Source organism: Engraulis encrasicolus, chromosome 8 (assembly GCF_034702125.1).
Source record: "Engraulis encrasicolus isolate BLACKSEA-1 chromosome 8, IST_EnEncr_1.0, whole genome shotgun sequence".
In the NCBI taxonomy this organism is placed as follows: Eukaryota; Metazoa; Chordata; class Actinopteri; order Clupeiformes; family Engraulidae; genus Engraulis; species Engraulis encrasicolus.
Window position 1 is genome coordinate 21,566,753 of NC_085864.1, and position 20,000 is coordinate 21,586,752.

Here is a 20,000-nt window from a genome sequence, read left to right on the forward strand (position 1 = left end):
ACTAGTTGCTATGATAGTAAGTGCAAGTGCTGGATAATCAGTTTGGTTGCTATGGAGACTGACACAGTTGCTTTATTTCGATAGCTATGCTGGTTGCTGGGCAGATGACTGGTTCAATATAGTTGGCAGGAGAGACATTGCAGTTGATAGCTGGACACAATAGAAGAGCTTAAAAGTTAAAATGGTTTAAAAAAGTACTTACAGTAAGTAGTCATTCTTGTAATGGTAAGTAGTCATACATTCTTGTAATGGTGACCTTTATTGTGAAACAGTTGGTTTGAATAAGACAACATACAATTTGAAAGGGTAGTTAAATAGGATGAATACTCAAATCAGGTAAACTATTAACAATAAAGAAAGTAATCATAAAAAATATTATAAATAACAAAACAAGAAAAATGTTGAAGCGGTTGTGGCCAGAGGGAACAGCTGAACAGTGTTTTGAGAAAATGAGCATTACCCCCACAATTCTTTCGTTCTTCATTCATTTATTACTCACATAAAAGCAGTGATAAGTCTAATCATACCCTACATTAATAAATTACACTCTTCATCTAATGAAACGCTTGGCATAAAGCAAGTTAAGATCATCTGCGAATGGTGTGATAGTATTTTATTGGGTCACCATTTGAATGCCAAGTGATAATAATTTGCTGAAACTTTTACAACCACTCAAATAATGTCGAAAACTAAATGTTCAGGTTTAAAAAGCTTTAAAAAACGTGCTGCACTAATATCTCAACAAGTACAGTAGCATACCTGTCAAACATTTCAAGTGTGCTTCCATCTGAGAGAGAGGATGTGGGAGAATGTGACCTTTCTTAAGAAAATGTTGCTATTGTGTCTCGTGTATTGCAACCGCCAGAGAAAGTAATTCGACTTTAAGGCGAGCAAATAAGAGGGACAAAATTAAGACAGAGGAAACAGAAAGAGAACAGGAGGGTGAGAGAGAGAGAGAGAGAGAGAGAGAGAGAGAGAGAGAGAGAGAGAGAGAGAGAGAGAGAGAGAGAGAGAGAGAGAGAGAGAGAGAGAGAACAAGGGAGAAAGACGAACAGGAGAGACGGATGCAAAATGGAAGAGGGGAGCGGGTGGAGGGTGCTCAGGTGACTGTCTAGTCCCCCTTGCTGCAGCGTCTGGAAACCCAGACATCACCCACTTCCTCTGTGTGTGTGTGTGTGTGTGTGCGTGTGTGTGTGTGTGTGTGTGTGTGTGTGTGTGTGTGTGTGTGTGTGTGTGTGTGTGTGTGTGTGTGTGTGTGTGTGTGTGTGTGTGTGTGTGTGTGTGTGTGTGTGCGTGTGCGTGCGTCTGTCCGTGCGTGTGTATTGGTGTGGAGGGGGGCATGTCCAATCGTTTTCTATTAGTAAGTCTCGCTCTGATCCCTTATCTTTCTTGCTGGCCAAATCCCTTATTGACAGCACATTCAATTATACATCTTAGATAATGACGTTTTTCCTTTTGCTCCATTCAGTTTGCCAGCTGAGGCTTCCAGCTAGATATTAAACGATAAGCTTCTTTATCTATTTTGGTGGAGAACTGCTGTTATATGCATAGATTAGGAAAATATTAAGTAATTTTTAGTAATATCGAGTTGATCTACACCATATATTAAATTTGGTAACAAGTTTAATATATGTTTTCCTGTATTGTTGGAGATTTCATCTGGGAACACTAGCCGATTATCCACAGGGTAAAAATAAACACTCTTGTTGTGGTGAGACATTGATTCCATGAGGTGCTGCACAGGTATGCCACACAGTAAATGAAATGTCAAGTTAACATTTAGTGTGTTGAATATAACACTAATAGGGCTGGTTCAACTCTCAGTGTTATGTCATATAATAATAATAATAATAATAATAATAATAATAATAATAATAATAATAATAATAATAATAATAATAATAATAATAATAATAATACATATAAATATAAATATAATAACATAAATAATACAATAATAAATAAATGATAAATACAACAATACATAAATAAATAATAATAAAATGCAGAAGTTACCCCAAGTCACTGAGTGACATATTCAAGCCTGGCTCGATATTTGGTTTAGCAAGTGACAGCTCAGCACCAGCCCAGGCCAGACGAGTTGCTCCCATCGAACGTGAGTATCCTGCTCCCACTCCATTGTCTCATCACTCGCTCTGTAATGCCTGCCTCTTTGGTATTCATGGAGGAGGGCTGTGGCTCTACTGTTGCTGGGGGCTTTTAGGGACCAACCCTCTGTTAGCTCAAAACTTCCACCACTGAGAGTGAAGATTAAAAAATAAATAAGTAAACTAAACGTGCAATGCATAATTAGGGAGGGAGGGGGCGAGCCAACGCGAGCAAAACTGTTTTGTTGAGGCTGCATTTTCTTACGTGCTTGCCTTTTCTTTAAGCCCAAGGTATAAGAAATTAAATCGAATCACTTTTTTTTTTAATAGGAAAAGAGAATGGGAAAAATCCTATTCCGTTTGGGAATTTAGCAAGGTTTAAGACAGATTAATTTTCTGATCTTCCAAATCAGACAGAATTCTCTATAACTATATTACTTTGCTTGTCAGTACAGTCGCTGCATATAGAACATCTACACAGGTTATTCAGATGGGCAGTTTGGTCTTCTTAAACTAGACTGTACAGTAAGCAGGTCTACTCAGCAGGAACACAAGGAATTAGAAAATTGTGTTGATATAATTGAAAATTTGCAATCTCCCTTGTATGGCATCATCAAATCTAGTCATCAAAATACGCAGAAAAACATGTATGACCAAACTAAGTATTGAATGAACTGATCATGTTTGTTTTTTACCTCCAAAATTATCTAATGGGACGCTGTATTTAACTCTATGAAACATTGTGTTTATATTGTTAATACGTGTTAATATTATTATTTGTAGTCATTTATGATTATTTCCCTTTTAAATAGGCCTACCTTTTGTGTTCATATCATTTTTTGTTATTATTGTATGAGCTCACTTTCCCTGATATACCGGTATGGTTTATACTTTATGTTTTATATTTTACTACTCAATAAAAAAAAGTTTATCACAATTTCTTTCAGTACAAACACTATGCTCTAATTGCTGTTCTGCTACGACTTTGTCTGAAGTACCTCTTCTGCATTCTTAGTGTAACCCGACAATGGTACACTAATGACAGCCAGATGCCTTGGCGGCTAGTGGAGGGAATGGATTGCATTCATTCATATTACATTTACAATAAATTCTTCTGTTGATACACTTCATAATGCATTCACCACACTTGCGGTTTGCCTCGAGGACTTCATGACTTGAAAAAATGAGTAGTATTTTTTAATACATATGTTCATTGTATTGTGTCTGTGTGTGTGTGTGTGTGTGTGCCTGTGTGCGACGGTGGTGGTGGTGGTGGTGGTGGTGGGCTTACAGTGTATAACCACATTTTAAACATGTACTGGATTGAATGATCTTTCAAAGTTAGAACTTTGTTCTTATGAATATTATAATGGAATTGGCTGATTTCTGCAGCCAAAAACAGACCATTCGTTTCCTCATCCAACCTTTTAGTCTAGTTCGAATTGTTCGTAACAAACATCATAATCATACCACGCAGCTCACTAACGGATTCCATATTTTCAAAGTAACCTGTGTGGACCACCACAAGGCCAATCTTGTCCTCTTTGGCAAAAAAAAAAAAAAAACAGGGACCACAAAACAACTCTGTCAATAACTGCGGCCAAATAATAAACACCTCTGTGTCTAGATGGGCAGACTAGATGGAGGGGCATAGCACCAAATTCTGGGCCCTATGGACCTAACTCCAATAGCCATCCCCTCTCTCATATTAACATGTAAACAAAACAATGTCTGACTGTGGGCCCCCCCAATACATGGGGCCGTGGTGACTCCCCCACCCACTCGGCCCCGACAATGACGCCCCTGGCTGGGTGTGTCCAGAGTTGCTGGTGCCCTTCACCCAGGACCCGAGAAGCTGACCCGTGATACTCTGCAATAGACAACCTCACGAGTTAGGGTCTCAGGGACTGGGAGGAGTGCGGCTGGGCTGCCATGCTGGCAGATGCACACACACACACCAATGCGCACGCACGCACGCACGCACACACCAATGAAATAGCCACCCAATTCTGCCTAATTTTGCTCAGTTGTTATCATGTGTTAACGGAAAATCTAAACCTGCAAAAACATTTCTTTGCTGAGAGGTTAGGGGTGTTAGCATTGTTTTGTTTAGAAACCGGATTTTGAATTGCCCATGTGGAAATCTTATTTTGCCCACTTAAGTTCTCTCATTCTTTTAAAAGTCACCTGATACACAGCAATGAGACAATGCGTCGGACCAACACGGAGAATGCATTAGCGTAAAATAGCACACCTCTTTATGAGAACAGTCTGGAATAAGGGAGAGCGGGAGAGAGCGAAGAGAAGGCAACAAACGAAAAAACGAATTTTCCTGCTTTCATTTTGAACAGCAAGGTTACTGTCCATGGCTGTAACTACCATTGAGGACACAGAGGTCATGTCCTCTGTATTTTTTTGTAATGTAAAATGTATCTATGATGAAAATCGATACATGATCAACAATGATACATTTAGTCTGTATACGCCAACCCCATTTATCCTCAAGGCAGTGTTTGAAGCATTCTAAATGTACAGTATGCAGTACAGCACGCAGTATTTGACCTCGGTATTTGATTATGTCTGGTTACGGCCCTGTTACTGCACCTCTTGACTGATCTGTGCGAGAACAACAAGGTCAGGTGGGGAGATTCCAGAGTTGTGCTGTTGTTGTGAGGGGCTGTGTTGTTCATAACAGACAAAAAAGCCCAGGGTCAGTCCGACTAAAAACATGCTGCTGCTCATGTCTTGAAAACACACATCAAGGATGCAGTGCCACTCAGGGCTGGACTGGGATACAAATAAAATAAAAAACGACCCTGGCATTTTTCGTGTGCAGACCGTCCCCTCTCAAATACAGCACTAGGGTTTAATTCCGGGACCCGGGAGTCCCGGGACCCGTGTTCAAGACTATTTCTCGATTCCTGGAAAATGGCTCGTCTTTTCCCAGGATTTGATTCATGTCATTTTTGGGAAAATATTAAATCTTATACAGCAACCAGTCCACTTTCAAAGTACAGTATATCCTGATTGTCTTATACTGGAGATGGGCCAATGCATTAGCCCCTCTAACCTGTAGGCCGGACTCTAATGGAAAACAATAACACCAACAACATATAACAACAGTATTGGCCCCTAAGGACTGGCCACCGGGTAAATGCCCTGTATGGCCCTGTCACCAGTCCACATCAATTATGCACGCACTCTACCACTCAACACCTTAAGTACCTACAGATATAGAAACAGTCATTCACATACATTACGTCTAAGGCCCGATTCGGGCGGGACTTTTATTACCTATGGACCCCCGGTAATTCAGAATAATTACGGAGAATGTCTGATTTCTTAGTCCTGTGTGAATGTGCCATGTCCGCGATTTGTGAGGTAATAATTTCGCCGCAAATTACCTACTGTATTTCGGCGAAACACAGAGGTCCTGGGGGAATTTCACATAGCCACGCCGCCTGCATCCCCTTATAATGTCTGTGAATTGAGTAAATATTCATCCCATTTATTCATCCCATCTGAATGCGCCCAGAAAAATCATGGAGGTCCGGGAGTAATTGCGAATTACCAGGGGTCCATAGGTAATATTTATCCTGTGCGAATCGGGCTTTTGACCCTGTCCACATTAAGACAGATTAAAAATAAATACAAAGTTGAAGCGATCTGTATCCACACTGTAGTTTTCAGAATATTCTGTAAGTAACAAAGTCTGCATTTTATATTATTATCAGGGCTGGACTGGGGGAGAACTAGGGGCACTTAAAGGGGCCCCTGATTAATTAGCGGCGCAGAACCGACTCACCGGCTAGTCATCTGGCATAGCGGGCATTTTGTTTTTGTTTTTACATTTCTGAAAATAGGGGTCCACGAGGGTGTGGGGCCCACCGGGAAATGCCAGGTATGCCAGATGGTCAGTCCAGCCCTGATTATTATGCCTTGTCATATGTCCTTAGTGTACTGTGTAGAGGGCCTTAGAGGATATGGAATTATATCCAGGAAGGCGTCTGCAAGGCACTGGTCCATGTGGATGACACTGCCATGATCAAGAGCATCAGTTGCATTTTTAAATGTAATTATTATCACTATTCTCGGTCTCTGACTCCAGAATTGTAAGCAGTTGAAAATGGCACGCTCCCCAACATGGAAATAAAAGCCATCAGCCAGAATATCAATGATAGGCCTACTGGTCCTTCAGTACCTAACCCACCCCCCACCCAAACATTACAATAGTCAGTCCCGCGCCGATCCGCTGGCCTCCCCTGGGGGTTAAAGGTGGACTGAGGAGGCGGCTGATATGGATTGGCTCAGATTGAAGACAGACAGACACGCTTGGAGACCCAGACAACAAACGCTAGGCCACAAAACATGCCGTGTACAGCTTATAATGAATGAGGCATAACACACAACAGAGCTTGAGTGGCTGTTTATTTGTTGTTTGGCACACCACAAGTGTTCAGAAATATCACTACTTACTGCATATATAGCCTTTCTGTATAGTGCACTATACTGTATAGCCTCGTCTATGCAATATCAGCCCAACAATGCCATGACAATTGCAGCGAACACATTATCCGCGTTGTAATCAAAACTAAAAGGTCAAATGGACACAACCTGACACACTGTGGCTTGCTATTGAAACGATCTGCTGTTACAATAGTGTGAGATCCTGTATGAAACCACAAAACATAAATGAGTAGCTCACAATCAGAAAAGTAAACAAATCACATAATGCCTGCATGGCACAGTCTCATTATGTAGAATATCACTTTTGTATGTTTTGTGGCAGAACTGACAAACAACCATGAACGACTGGGAGAAACACGGACATTTTTTTCACAGGTTTCAGAAACAAATGAATGCAATCAAAATGTAGACAAACGCACAGGTGATCAAATATGGTAGCCTTGCCAGAGATGACCCTGATGGTGAGTGGTGTAGTGGTAAAAGGGTTTAAGTAATTTTCTGTAAGAAACGTATGACCAACCGTATTCCTACTGTACAACCGTATTACTACTACGGTAAATGGTTAATAAATGCTAATTAAGACTGATTTAAGACTGTACCTCAAGTATACAATTTATGTGCTTTTACTATCCCAATGTTTTACAAATGGTGGTAATAATAACTCCAATATGCAAATAAATAAACAAACAAACAAATACATAAATCAAATAAATGGTTTAATAAAGGATTAATAAAAAACAATGAGTAGAAAGAATGCTCCTACCATAGAGGGGAGAGGGGAAATGGTGTTAGTCACTCACTTCCGACCTGTGTGTGCCTCAGTAGTCAGTACTGCTGTGGTGTACAGTAGTTCACATATGGAGCTCCAGCAGCCCAGTCAGAGGAGAGCAGAGCACTGCGGCACCAGCACCAGCACCAGCACCAGCACCAGCCCACCTCTGCCTGCCACTCTCTCTCTCTGTCCGTCCCTTTCTCTCTCTCTCTCTCGCTCCCTCTCTCCCACTTTCTCTTTCCCTCTCTCTCTCTCTCTCTCTCTCCCTCTCTCCCACTTTCTCTTTCCCTCTCTCTCTCTCTCTCCCTGTCTCCTTCACCCCATCTCTCTCTCTCTCACTCCCTCTCTCTCTCTCTCTCCTTCTCTCGCTCTCTCTCCTTCACTCTCACTCTTTCTCTCTTTGTCTCCTTCTCTCTCTCTCTTCTTCTCTATCTCTTTCTCTATCTCTCCCTCTCTCCTTCTCTCTCTCTTCATCTCCCTCTTTATCTCTCTCTTTCTCTCTCTCTCTCTCTCTCTCTCTCTCTCTCTCTCTCTCTCTCTCTCTCTCTCTCTCTCTCTCTCTCTCTCTCTCTCTCTCTCTCTCTCTCTCTCTCTCTCTCTCTCTCTCTCTCTCTCTCTCTCTGCTTGTCCACCACACAGCGACTAGCTCCCACTGACTGGTGAACAATCAATGGCTTGGTCTCATAAGAAGAACAAAGCTCCTTTGGCCTCCACTGATGGAAGGGAAGGCAGGGAGAGTCACATGTTGTCGTAGGACACAGGACACAGGACAGGAGCCCTCCAGCTTCACTCTATATATCCTTTGTGTGCAGCCCCATCCTTAGCATCCGGTGCAAACAATGCCAAATATTTAGCTGTAAGTGCAAGGAACGACTGTGTCAAGACTGCTGGGAAATGTCATATCATAATGCTTCTCAACGGGGCGGTACAGCTCCCCAGGGGGTGTTAGGGAGCCATGGGAGGGCGATGAGATGGACACAGTTGACGGTGCTTATTTATGATTGGGGTTATTAGTCTGTTTATTTTATAATAGTTTGTTTATTTTTCTTCATACTAAAGGGGCGTTGGTAGGCTTACCGCACAAATAGACCAGGCGCGATGCGATTCAAGCGACAGAGCGATACGCGCGATTGAAGAGACTACAGTATGTCCGTTACAAGCAGAAGGCAAAGCATTCAAACATTCCCATTGGCTGTGGTCACTGACCTCTCTACAGTCATTGGCTGTCGCGGCTTGTTGCCGAACCGCGTCATAGAAAGTTGAAAGGATTTCAACTTCAAACTGTCGCGCTCGTCGCGTAAATCGCTCTAGTCTCCAGAATCGCTTTTGTCTCGCGACTCAATACAAAGTCGATTACTTCAGTCGCTCGCCTCGCTCTTGTCGCGGTAGGTGTATTTGTGCGGTGACGATGAAGTCAAGGGGACGTTGGAGGCTTTGGAAGAGATTCAGGGGGCGTTTTTTCCCAAAAAAAAGGACGAGAACCACTGTCATATCAGAAGGCAGCTGGTTTGCTTGCATAACTTGTAATCACCTGATTTTACGGCAATGTTTGGGTCTTGATCCCTTAAGAATGAAGTAACTGTTACCAGAATGGCAATGACCAAGTGGTAATATTACTAAAAGCCCTGTGAACTGATATAGTGGTGTAGTATTATGATAGTAACGTTTTTTCAGTGACTATTACAACGTTCCAGTGGTGGAACAGTGTGTGTTAAGGGGCTACAGGTATGGAGATTTTCATTTTATTTTCAAAATGTATGCTACTCGTTCTCAAATTTGAGCTTTTCATAAATATGTACTACTAGGTAATAAACTACTGTTGACAGGCCTGACCAAGGTATAGGTATGGTATGGAAATCTTTTTGTGTTGCGCAAGAACAGAATGTAGTTTCCACACAAAGCTTACCATATGTATCAATTTCATCACAGGTGAAAACATTTCTAGAGATGTTTATTTCCCTGAGGCAGATAATAATATTTATGGAGGAGAGGTAATGTCTGAATAAGCTTGTGTTTCAAGTCCAAGTCCATTTGAGGTGTGTTAGAGAGAGGCTTGGTTGGGGAGCGGTGTGGTGGAATATTAAAGCAAGTGAAATCAATATGGGGCCTTAAACTGGTGACAGTGATCAATCAACTCTATTACCGCAGCACCAGATACAGGCTCTAACGCCAGTCCCCTTTCACCCCTAGACATTTAGGCTATACGTGGAGGGATTTTCATTATTATTATATATTAATTATTAATATTATTGTTGTTTGTCTTTCCTTGTAGTGAATTACACATTGAGGCACCACCGAAGAAATCTAAATGGGAAAAGCTAAAGAAGCTTTATTTATCATTTCATGTTTTTTTGTTGTTGTTGTTAGTGTTACTGTTGTTATTACTGTTGCTATTAATACCAGACTTCATTGCAGTCCTACAATGAAGTCTGTTATTAATATTGTCCTTATGGTAATTTAATGGTTATTCTACTGAAGTGAAGTAGCCTATACTGGATGTATCCAAAATACATTTAAGTAAAACAGGAGGGAGGCTATACAGAGAACCATGCATTTTCCCATAATTATGTGGACTTATCTATGTGCTAAAGGTGTGATGACAAGCTTGGCTCCACTACACAGTTCAATAATGTTGTAAAATAAGTAGACACAATGGGTAAGTAAAGCTCTTTTATTTCTTTGGTAAAAGCAATGTCAACTTGAACTCATAAAACGTCTTTAACTCTAAATTAAACAAGAAATAGCAGACTAAATACACCACATTGCCTGCCAATATTAATCATGTTTAAATGCAATTTAATATTTACAGAAGAACCAGTTGTAGTATCATCCTAAGCACGTTCATCTCAAGCTTGATCTCAACTTTAACTCATTGGATGCCAATGATACATTATTTCTAATCCTAGTGTTCCAGTGGTGTTGCTGCGGTAACCAATCACTTCCTCAACTGAACGATGAAAGGCAAATTAATTGGGTAACACTTTATTTTAGGGATACATCTATTAGCACTAATACATACAATATTAATGCATGTGTAAGTAACTTGTAAGACATGTACTAAGCAAAATCAGTTGTTAGACATTTATTCGCAAATGTACGTCTTGTTCATGCCCAATTAGGGATTTATAGCTAATATAACCTTAGTAAGGACCTACTGTAGTAGACCTAGATTTCTATTTATGAGTAAGCAGTAAGGGCCAGAATACAATGTGCATAAGCTTCTGATACACTGCGTGAACAAACCCTGAACAGTGTGAAAACAGATGTGGGATAAGGGTCCCTATCCTAAAGTGATGCATTGCTCAGCCCAGATGACTTAGGGCACCCCCCCCGCACTACTTAGGGCCCCCCCTCACTCAAGTTACTTACACAGGCATTAATATTGCATGTATTAGTGCTAATAGATGTATCCCTAAAATAAAGTGTTACCATTAATTGTTATTACAGCAATTTCAAAGACATTTTGTCAGTGATTAAGTGCAACAGTGTTAAATAAGCAATAAGAATCCCACGGCCACTCTGGGCTTATTGCTTATTGTTTCAAAGTCAAATTAATCAAGGGCCAAAATCTAAATCTGAAGCAAAGATGCACAAGTTCATTGCACTGCCAGACACAAACTTTGCTACAAAAACTTAGGAAGGCGAGATGCATACAGCAATCACACCTCAGCTAGAAATAATGCAAAGATGTGCTCACCAGATTCTCGTTCTCAACTTAGCCATACTTAGAATCTCCGTTTGGAATGGTGTGCATTTACGCCTGATTTACAGTGGCTATCAGCCAATCACAATCAACAACCAGATTGCACAGTGTTAGATAATGTCATTATGGAATGGATTGCATATTGGTTTAGATCTATCTAGCCGAAAGGCCTCCACTTCTTGTGGGTGTGTGATCGTGTTTTGAAACCTGGATGCAGAGCTAGCCAATCAGATTTTTACTATGGCTGGATTGTTCATCTGCTGATCCTGATCATCTCCTCATACTACAATCGGTACAGTGATCGCTTTCAGCGCTTCACCCTCCTTTCCTGTCTAGAATGAAATTCGCCTTTTCACATTTTCCATGTTGTGTCTTCTCTAATATTTACATAGGTTACTCAAATATCTGCATACGCATTCATGTTTTGCTCTCCAAGGCCCTTTGTAAGTATTGTGGGTATTGTCTACTAACAGACTGTTTATTAAAATTAAAAAGGAAAGATATTGCTCACTTCACTTCAGAAGCAGCTTTTTAAAAACCAAACTCTCTGTAGTTTCATTTGATACGCTTGGTGCTGACATGGGTGGGCACTGTCACTAGAAAATATACATTTCTACTAATGATGTTTTCTCAACTTTTTGTTGCTAAGGCAGCATTTTGGTGATACACACCTACGCATGTGCCATGGATGATTATGAAAGAACGGAAAGAAGTACAAACAACCATTTTCTCCTGATGAGAGAGGAGAGTGTTTTGGCAGGTGTGCTGTTGCCATAGTATTAGAGCTCAATTTTCTGTGTGTTTTGTAAAAACACCTAAATGCTGAAAATGCTCTGTTAATGTTGGGTTGTATGATTGGAAAATGACTTGCTTCCAATGAGTTAGGCTACATTAATAATTGTAATACATTACTGACTATTATAGAACATTTATTATTATTACTATTACTAACTATATTGTAACTGCAACTGTGCACATGTTCTACATGTCCAGTATGAACATGGATGCAGTTTTATAGATCATTACTGCCATCCACATGTCTTTCTTAAAGACTATGAATAAACATGATGTTTTTCCACCACACAAAGCTTTAGCACTCAAGATTTCATACCAGCATTAGTCATCTCTAAGCTCAGAAGAAACAGGAAACATAATAAAAACAGCTAAAGCTCAACCCTCAGTTGTCTTGTGTTCCGCATCTATGAGATTCGTTAGTAGACAGTTTAAGTTTTACAACGAGAGCGGATGCAGTTTTACAGCTCATCAACACTGCTGTCCAGACACTGTCTGTGTGAGAGAATATTAATAACCGTCATGTTTTGTCACACCAGACAAAGGTCAAGGGCCATTCTGTTGACGCTGGCCTCCCCCCTCCCCGTTCAATGCCATCGATCTCTCCAGGGACGGGGTCAGGGGTCATGGCTGCATTGATCCAAGAAAGTGCCTGACACAGCGAAGGGAGAACCGGGTCCAGACAAATCAATGTCACCTCGGTGGGTGCAGCACGTGTATATTATCATTATTTATTGAGCCTATAACAGCACAGTGTCCAGGCCCAGGGCATTCGTTACTCCCCCCCCCCCTCCCTTTGTGGCAAATACTGTATGAAGCCCAAAGCCACTTGAGGTATGCACCAGTTATGCCAATCTTTTTGTTGTTGTTGTCTTTTTGACTTTATTTATGATAAGTCAGTGAAGGTGGTGACAGGAAGCGAGTGGGGAGAGAGAGACCGGGAAGGGCCGCCAAAGGACCCGGGCCGGGAATCAAACCCGGGTCAGCCACATGGTAGACGAGTGCCCTACCGTTTGGCCACTGCAGGGATGCAGTTATACCAATTCATGTGTGGTCATTCTTTAGGATCCACTGGCTTGAGCACCCAACCCAGTGTTTATCCTACACTTCAACCATGTGACAGATCACATGACACATGTGTCTGTGAAGGTTACGGACACCTGTACAGCTTTAAAAACAGATAAATAGGCTGATAAAAGAATTGCATACACATACACCCGAACCTGTAAATGATGCAGAAAACAAAGCTACTGTATATCCAGTAAACCGATCGTTTAGGACTGAAAACAGCACCACAGATAAGATAACATCTTAGTTTGATGCAAAGACAAAGACAGTGACTATACTGAACTAAAATATTAACTGTATCAATGTCTAAAACCAGCTGTAAATAAATGCCTTACAATTAGAAATGGTCTTCTCTTTGTCTAATCTCACAATAACGGAGCGAAAAAGAACAGAACACCATGTCGTGCTGCATAACCACAACAATCGGAGCTTTGGAAGACTTCTTTAGCAAGAACACAACACTTTCCTACAGGTCTAACCCCTATTTCACAGATAACAACACACACACACACACACACACACACACACACACACACACACACACACACACACACACACACACACACACACACACACACACACACACACACACACACACACACACACACACACACACACACACACACACACACACACACACACACACAGTGGTGTAGTCTACGTAGAACGCGGGTATACGGAGTATACCCACTTCTAAATTTCAGGGATTTCAGTATACCCACTTAAAATTGATTCATCCATTGTTTTGAATAGCACAAATATATACAGTATACCCACTTCAAAAAATGCCCAAATATACAGTATACCCAGCATAAAAAGTACACTACACCACTGCCCACACACACACACACACACTATTCAACCGAATTTAATGTATACATTATACAGTACAATTTGTCTTTTCATAAACTGACCAGGTGGTCCTCCCTTTAGCCCTCTGAGATGGCAGATACTGAGTACTTCTGTTGCTACCTTGTTACAGATCAGGGCACCCATCAGCTCAATCTCTGAGCTGTACCAAAAAGCAGCCCAGCCAGGCGTCCCACTTCAGTCCACTGTCTATATTTAAGACAGACAAATAGGCCCCCCAACCTGAATAGTGGGCCAGTCTCTAAGGAAAAACTGCTCTATCACCCCAGGTAGAGGACTGAAGGTGAAGTGAAAATCCAACTGGGAAACTCCAACTGCCATTGTCATTGTGACACAGCACTCCACAGCACACAAGTGCACACTGCACACAATGAAATTCCATTCATGTCTCACCCATGCAAGGGGGCAGCCCACAATGGTGTCCGAAAGGGAGCAGTGCGGCGGGACCATGCGCAGGGTATCTCAGTCATGGAGGAGGATGGGGGAGAGCACTGGTTAATTACTCCCTCCACCAACCTGGCGGGTCGGGAGTCGAACCGGCAACCTTTGGGCTCCAAGTCTGACACCCTAAACGCTTACCCATCACTGTCGACCTGATGCAGATATCCCAAGTCTCCCAGAAGTTAAAGGAGTCTCCCTGATATTGATAACGAGAGAGCTCCCTGATCCCCACAAGTTGGATAAAAGATGATGAATCCTTGCTTGTGGAACCTGTGCATACGTTTCTGTTCAAAGTGCTCTGTTCAGAGCGAGTGTTCAGGACGACTGCTTGACTGAGAGCGTGCTGATTGGTTTAGTCAGCAAAATTAGCATAAACATCTCCCTGAATATATTTTGTAACTTGGCATGTCTGCCGATGGGAAATACCCTTTATGACAGATTGCTAGTCCAGTCCTGCCCATGCAGCCAGTAGAGTTGCACAAGGATGTTACATTCAAGTCAGTTGGCCAACCTGAATACCTCAGACACTTTTGTACATTTAGATACAGATCTTCTGAATCCAAATCCAGCAGAATCAATCATTGTGATTTTGAAGATTTGAGCCAACGCATTACCATTTTTGACATTCAATAGGGCGTACGGTACATTACGTTTCGTCCTACATGTTCTGCAAAACTTTGGATGCTGTTCTGTAGCTGACAATGAAACAAGAATGTTTACAGGTGTTCTCTATTCACTCTTACACCGCCTCTCCTTAGACCTCATCCTTACAACTTTGCCTTACTCTGGCTGCACCAGTGGGCAGTTGCATTCACAGGAAATTGCTGTGATCAGACTGAGGGTCCGTTAGAAACAGGGAAGGCAGTTGTCCTTCCAGTGAGCTAATTGGACATCGAGTCATAAAGTGTGGATCGAAACGAAAAATTGCTTTATTTCCTCCCTTGGCAGTTGACTGCATTTGTGGGCGTAACGGTGATATTTGAGTGCACCATCAGATGCTGACTTCGCTGCCTTTGTACCCAAAATGCTGTGCGCCACCTCCCTCTCAACGGGAAACCTGAAAAACAAACATGGCTACTACCTAAGTTACCACCTTATAATGTTCTTTATTCTGACACTTATGTACACAGATGTTGAGAATTGAAGCGATAAATCAACATTGTAGTATCTAAATATGCGGTCACTAGATCTATTTATAGCATATTTTACGATTCCGCCGTCTGGCGGGCATTCACTGTTCAAATAGCATGCGTAAGCTAAGCGCTACCGTGATGAACGTAACTACCGCCATGGAATCGCCGTAAGATCAAATGCGCAGGGCAGCGCACTAGTTGGTGCCGTTCGAAACGACCGCCTCATCAGCTAACTTCACCTGTCTGATCAGAGACCTGTTCATGTAGGAAAGGAGTCATCGAGTCACTGCCTTCAGATCCGAACGGACCCATAGTGTCGGTGATACTCTGTTTTGGCTGTGTGCATACCACAGAGGTCAAAGCCAATGAAAGACCAATGTCTAGCCTATACAGTGAGTGTACTATACGCATTGGGCTTAATTGATCCTTGGGGTTGATTCGTTTAAGCCATTACTTGGCATTGAGGTTTGTGTGTTTTGTAGAGTGAATGAGTTGCTAATTAGACAGCACCTCAATCAGAGCGCTGGCTCTGAACACATGAACGCTCCTCGCTCCTCGTCAATCCTGGACTGGCTATAAGGCATACAGGGCATTTGCCTGGTGGACTGTTGATAATTCTGGCCTGGTCCTCTCCTCACTGAAGTGGTATCAGTCCTAATTCTACAACAGCAGCAGTTTCTGAGTCAGATTAAAATTTTCATTTTGGTCAATGTGGTCAAAAAAGTTCATAATAGATAGCTAAAAATGTTGCCACAGGCTTCATTATCCCTCTCAATGCCTGGCCGACCGGTTTTGGCTGAAAATGCCCGGCCTGGCTTTTTGTCCCTGTCCATCCCTGCTCCTTGTCCTAATTAACAGCCCTAATGAATTGATTACATGCAAAGGACGTGGTCAATCAGTGGACAGTCTGTGGCTTACAGCTTACATTCCTCTCACAACTGCCAATGGACAAACCGTTTTGGTTGCACTCTGGTTTTGAATTTGACATATGTATTGAAGCATGACTTTTTCCTTATATGTACATCTTTTTGTTGCCATGAACAACATTTGAAGAGGTCATTTTCTAAACGCTAGACAGTCCATTTTAAGAATATAAATTCATCAATATGTGTTTTTATTGTGCTTCTGATTTAATATAAGTAAAACCACTGTTGTGTGGCTTGAGAGAGAAACTAGATAACATCCCAGTTCCATTTTTCTGTCCCTTAGATTAGCTCCTATGGTGCTGTGGAACAATTCGCCAGTCAAAAATATGTTCCGTCTTTATGCTCTAACGTAGTCTTGGTTATATTACTAAGCTACCTATCTAACTTTAAACTGAAAACACTGTCAAACGTACTGTATGTCTTCTAGTATTGGCCGACACAAATTATATTTTTTTCAACTTGTCATCCAAAGTCCTCTGCCAATATTAACCAAAACTGAGCTCCAATGTCCAAAATTCCCCCGCCCAGTTTTCCCAGCTGTAATATTGAGCTGAGATGTTATCCTCATTTGAAATGTTGCTGGATGAATTAGGTGAGTTCCAGGGAAAGCTAGAAGGTTGTACAGTTAACTCCCAGGATGTAATTCTAAACCATACAACCTACTACCTCAACCCGGATACACACAGGGTCTCATTATGACTGCTTTGTCTTGCTGTCGACAATTGGGGAAACAGAAATAGTCCCATAAAAGTCCCATTTGGTCTTTAATTTTTGGAAGGTTAATTGCAACACAGTGTCTGAACCTGAGATATATTCCATACACTCACTCACTCTTGAATGTTCTCTGTCAGCTGACAAAACAAAAAAATGCCAAAATCTGACAAACATATTAAAATAACACATGCGTATGCTATTTATAAACAGAGTGATTCATGGACTTCATGGACATGTTACTTTCGTGCCATTGAAGACAGCTCTGCACAAATAAAAGGCTTTGCTCTCTAAAATCCTCAAATTAAGATACCAAACATCTGAACTTACATTAAAGGGAGAAAAACTACAACAGTTTGTGATAGCAGTGTCCTGATAGGAATTTTCCATTAGGGGGGCTTGGAAAGGAGACTGCTGTCATTGCCAGCAAGGACTCGATTATGGCCTGCATATAAACCTTCATTGTCATCAAGGATTCATGTATGACACACCACACAGACAGAGACCCAGAGACGCGAGCTTGCGCTGTTAAAATTACCACAAGTTCGGATCTACGGGTTTGTGACAAGTGGCTGATCCATGAAGCTAGCGTGAAGGTTGCAGAAGAAAAAAACACCAGGCAATGTCATTTTGTAAATATTGATATGATTGAAAACATTTTTTACCAATATATTTAGATCTATTTTACTCCTCTATGATTGCCACAGCAAACCAGTCCAATAATTTGTCCAAATAGCCAATTTATTTTGAAGTAAAGGTAAAATGTCTTACCCACGGTCTTCTGGCTCACACGCTATACTGGGCCAAGCTGAAAAAAAACAACAGAATGATCAATTATTAGATGAACAATGTTTAGCAAAATAGCAAAAATAGAAACTCCACGTAACATAAAACTAACATTGTATCATTTTCCTTAAATTTTGAAACACATGACTGTCAAAGCAAATCATCGCAAATCCTATGTCCAGGTTTTCTGAAGCAGGTAGACACGGCAAGTTTATAGAAATATACATGGGGACATTTCCCAGCCCCAGCCAATCTCTCCCACCGATTTCCTGTTACATTCTCACAATGCCATCATGTTCAAGGTGGAAAAACACTGAAAATGAAATGTAATGGACCAGCATTTTCAATGCATAGCCTTCTCCCTCAAATGTCAAGGAACCTTTGCAGTGCACTGTATCGGAAATAACTATAATCTGTAACACTTTATTTGCTTTCTGCGTCACCATAGAAAGTTGCTCTGGATAAAAGGGGTCTGCAGAATGTAATGCAATGTAATGCCTGAAACAAAACTTTTGCAGCTTTTCTTGCTTAGCCACCCAATAGTAATTAGTGTAGAAAGCATGAAAAGGTTGAAGCCCAATGGCTGTCTGCATTGCAATGCACGGGCAGCTTTGTGGTCTGCCCCCCAAAATACCCAGAAGGCTTCTAAACATTTCTGGTACCACAGAAACATTTGGCTGCCTGCCAGCCAGCCACCCAAGTTCCCCCTGGTTACCAGGACAGGCCACGCAAAATTGCGCTGGATAACGTGGTGTGATGATCAAGTATTCCCACTGTACCCAAAGTAAATACGATGCGCATGTTGCATGCCTCCACTTAGGGCTGGACTGGCCATCTGGCATAACGGGCATTTCCCGGTGGGCCCTGCACCGTCATGGGCCCCTATTTTCAGAAATGTAAAAGTCAGTTCTGCACTGCTAATTATGAGGGGGGCCCTTTACCCAAAAGTGCCCGGGCCCATTTCTCCCCCTGTCCAGCCCTGCCTCCACTTGCCTCCGAGACAGAGCTCCCTTTCATGTGGAGAGGTCATCGAGGGCAGACCAAGTGCACACTGCAAGAGCAGCTGACCCACCCCACTTGGAACCAGCCTGGACCTCAATCAGGAGCAGGAGCAGGAGCAGGAGCAGGAGCACAGTGAGCTGCTATCAGCATAACTGTCTATTCTGCTCTTTCCCTCTCTCTCTCTCTCCCCTCTCTCTCTCTCTCTCTCTCAAAGTTTGTGAATGTGTGTGTGTGCGCGTGCGTGCGTGTAAAAGTCTGTCTCTCTCTCTCTCTCTCTCTCTTAAAGTTTGTGTGTGTGTGTGTGTGTGTGTGTGTGTGTGTGTGTGTGTGTGTGTGTGTGTGTGTGTGTGTGTGTGTGTGTGTGTGTGTGTGTGTGTGTGTGTGTGTGTGTGTGTGTGTGTGTGTGTGTGTGTGTGTGTGTGTGCGTGTGCATGTGTCGGTGTGCAAAAGTAAAACAACCCTTGCACAGCAAACCAATCCCCCTAATGTACTATCCTGAGGAACTCTGGGTGAGGACAGATTTGAGCATTGGCAAGGAGAGACAAACAAGGAGACATTGCTGACATATTTGTCTCTCTCTCTCACACACACACACACACACACACACACACACACACACACACACACACACACACACACACACACACACACACACACACACTACCCCCCCCCTCCCCCCCAAACACCAACTGGCTGAGTGTACCCATTTCCATTAACTCTAATGACCGGCAAATTGTGATTGAAGTCATGCCAGATTTCTGAGAGCACAGCCAAGCTAAGGTTAAAATGTTTGCCCGAGGGAGTTTGAGGCATTCCAGAGCGAGCTGCCCAGTGCGCCAGGGGGGTGGGGAGCGAATGGGGATGGATCAGTAGCTCGGACTGCAAATAATAAAAAAAAGAACTCGCCACACACTCCACATACTGTACCTCAGCAGATCGCAGCTCAAGGCGGATGAAGACGTGGCTACTGTACGTCCAAATGTTCGTCTGTCTGCACCTATGCCTTATTTACTTTCACAAAATAATATTTTGAACTAGATTATAGATCACTGTTGTGCATCTAAAACGGGTTACTTGTTGTTATGACGCATAAGCATTATACCCCCAATTTAAAAACTGCTCCTTTCAGTTCTCTGTACCAATTCTCAATTCTCTACTGTTGGTCGACAACCCAGAAAGTAACTCTGAGCATTCTTTGGTCCTCCAAGCCATTCTTTTTAA

General features: G+C 42.1%; 1 protein-coding gene across 1 annotated transcript in view; it reads right to left on the reverse strand.

Moving 5' to 3' along the window:
• Positions 1–17,679: 17,679 nt before the first annotated feature.
• zgc:153372 (uncharacterized protein LOC767695 homolog) overlaps positions 17,680–20,000 on the reverse strand; it is a 74,338-nt gene continuing 72,017 nt past the window's right edge. The window contains exon 12 of the mRNA XM_063205161.1: positions 17,680–17,799. The gene's annotated coding sequence lies outside the window, so the exon portion shown is untranslated. The remainder of the gene's footprint in view (positions 17,800–20,000) is intronic.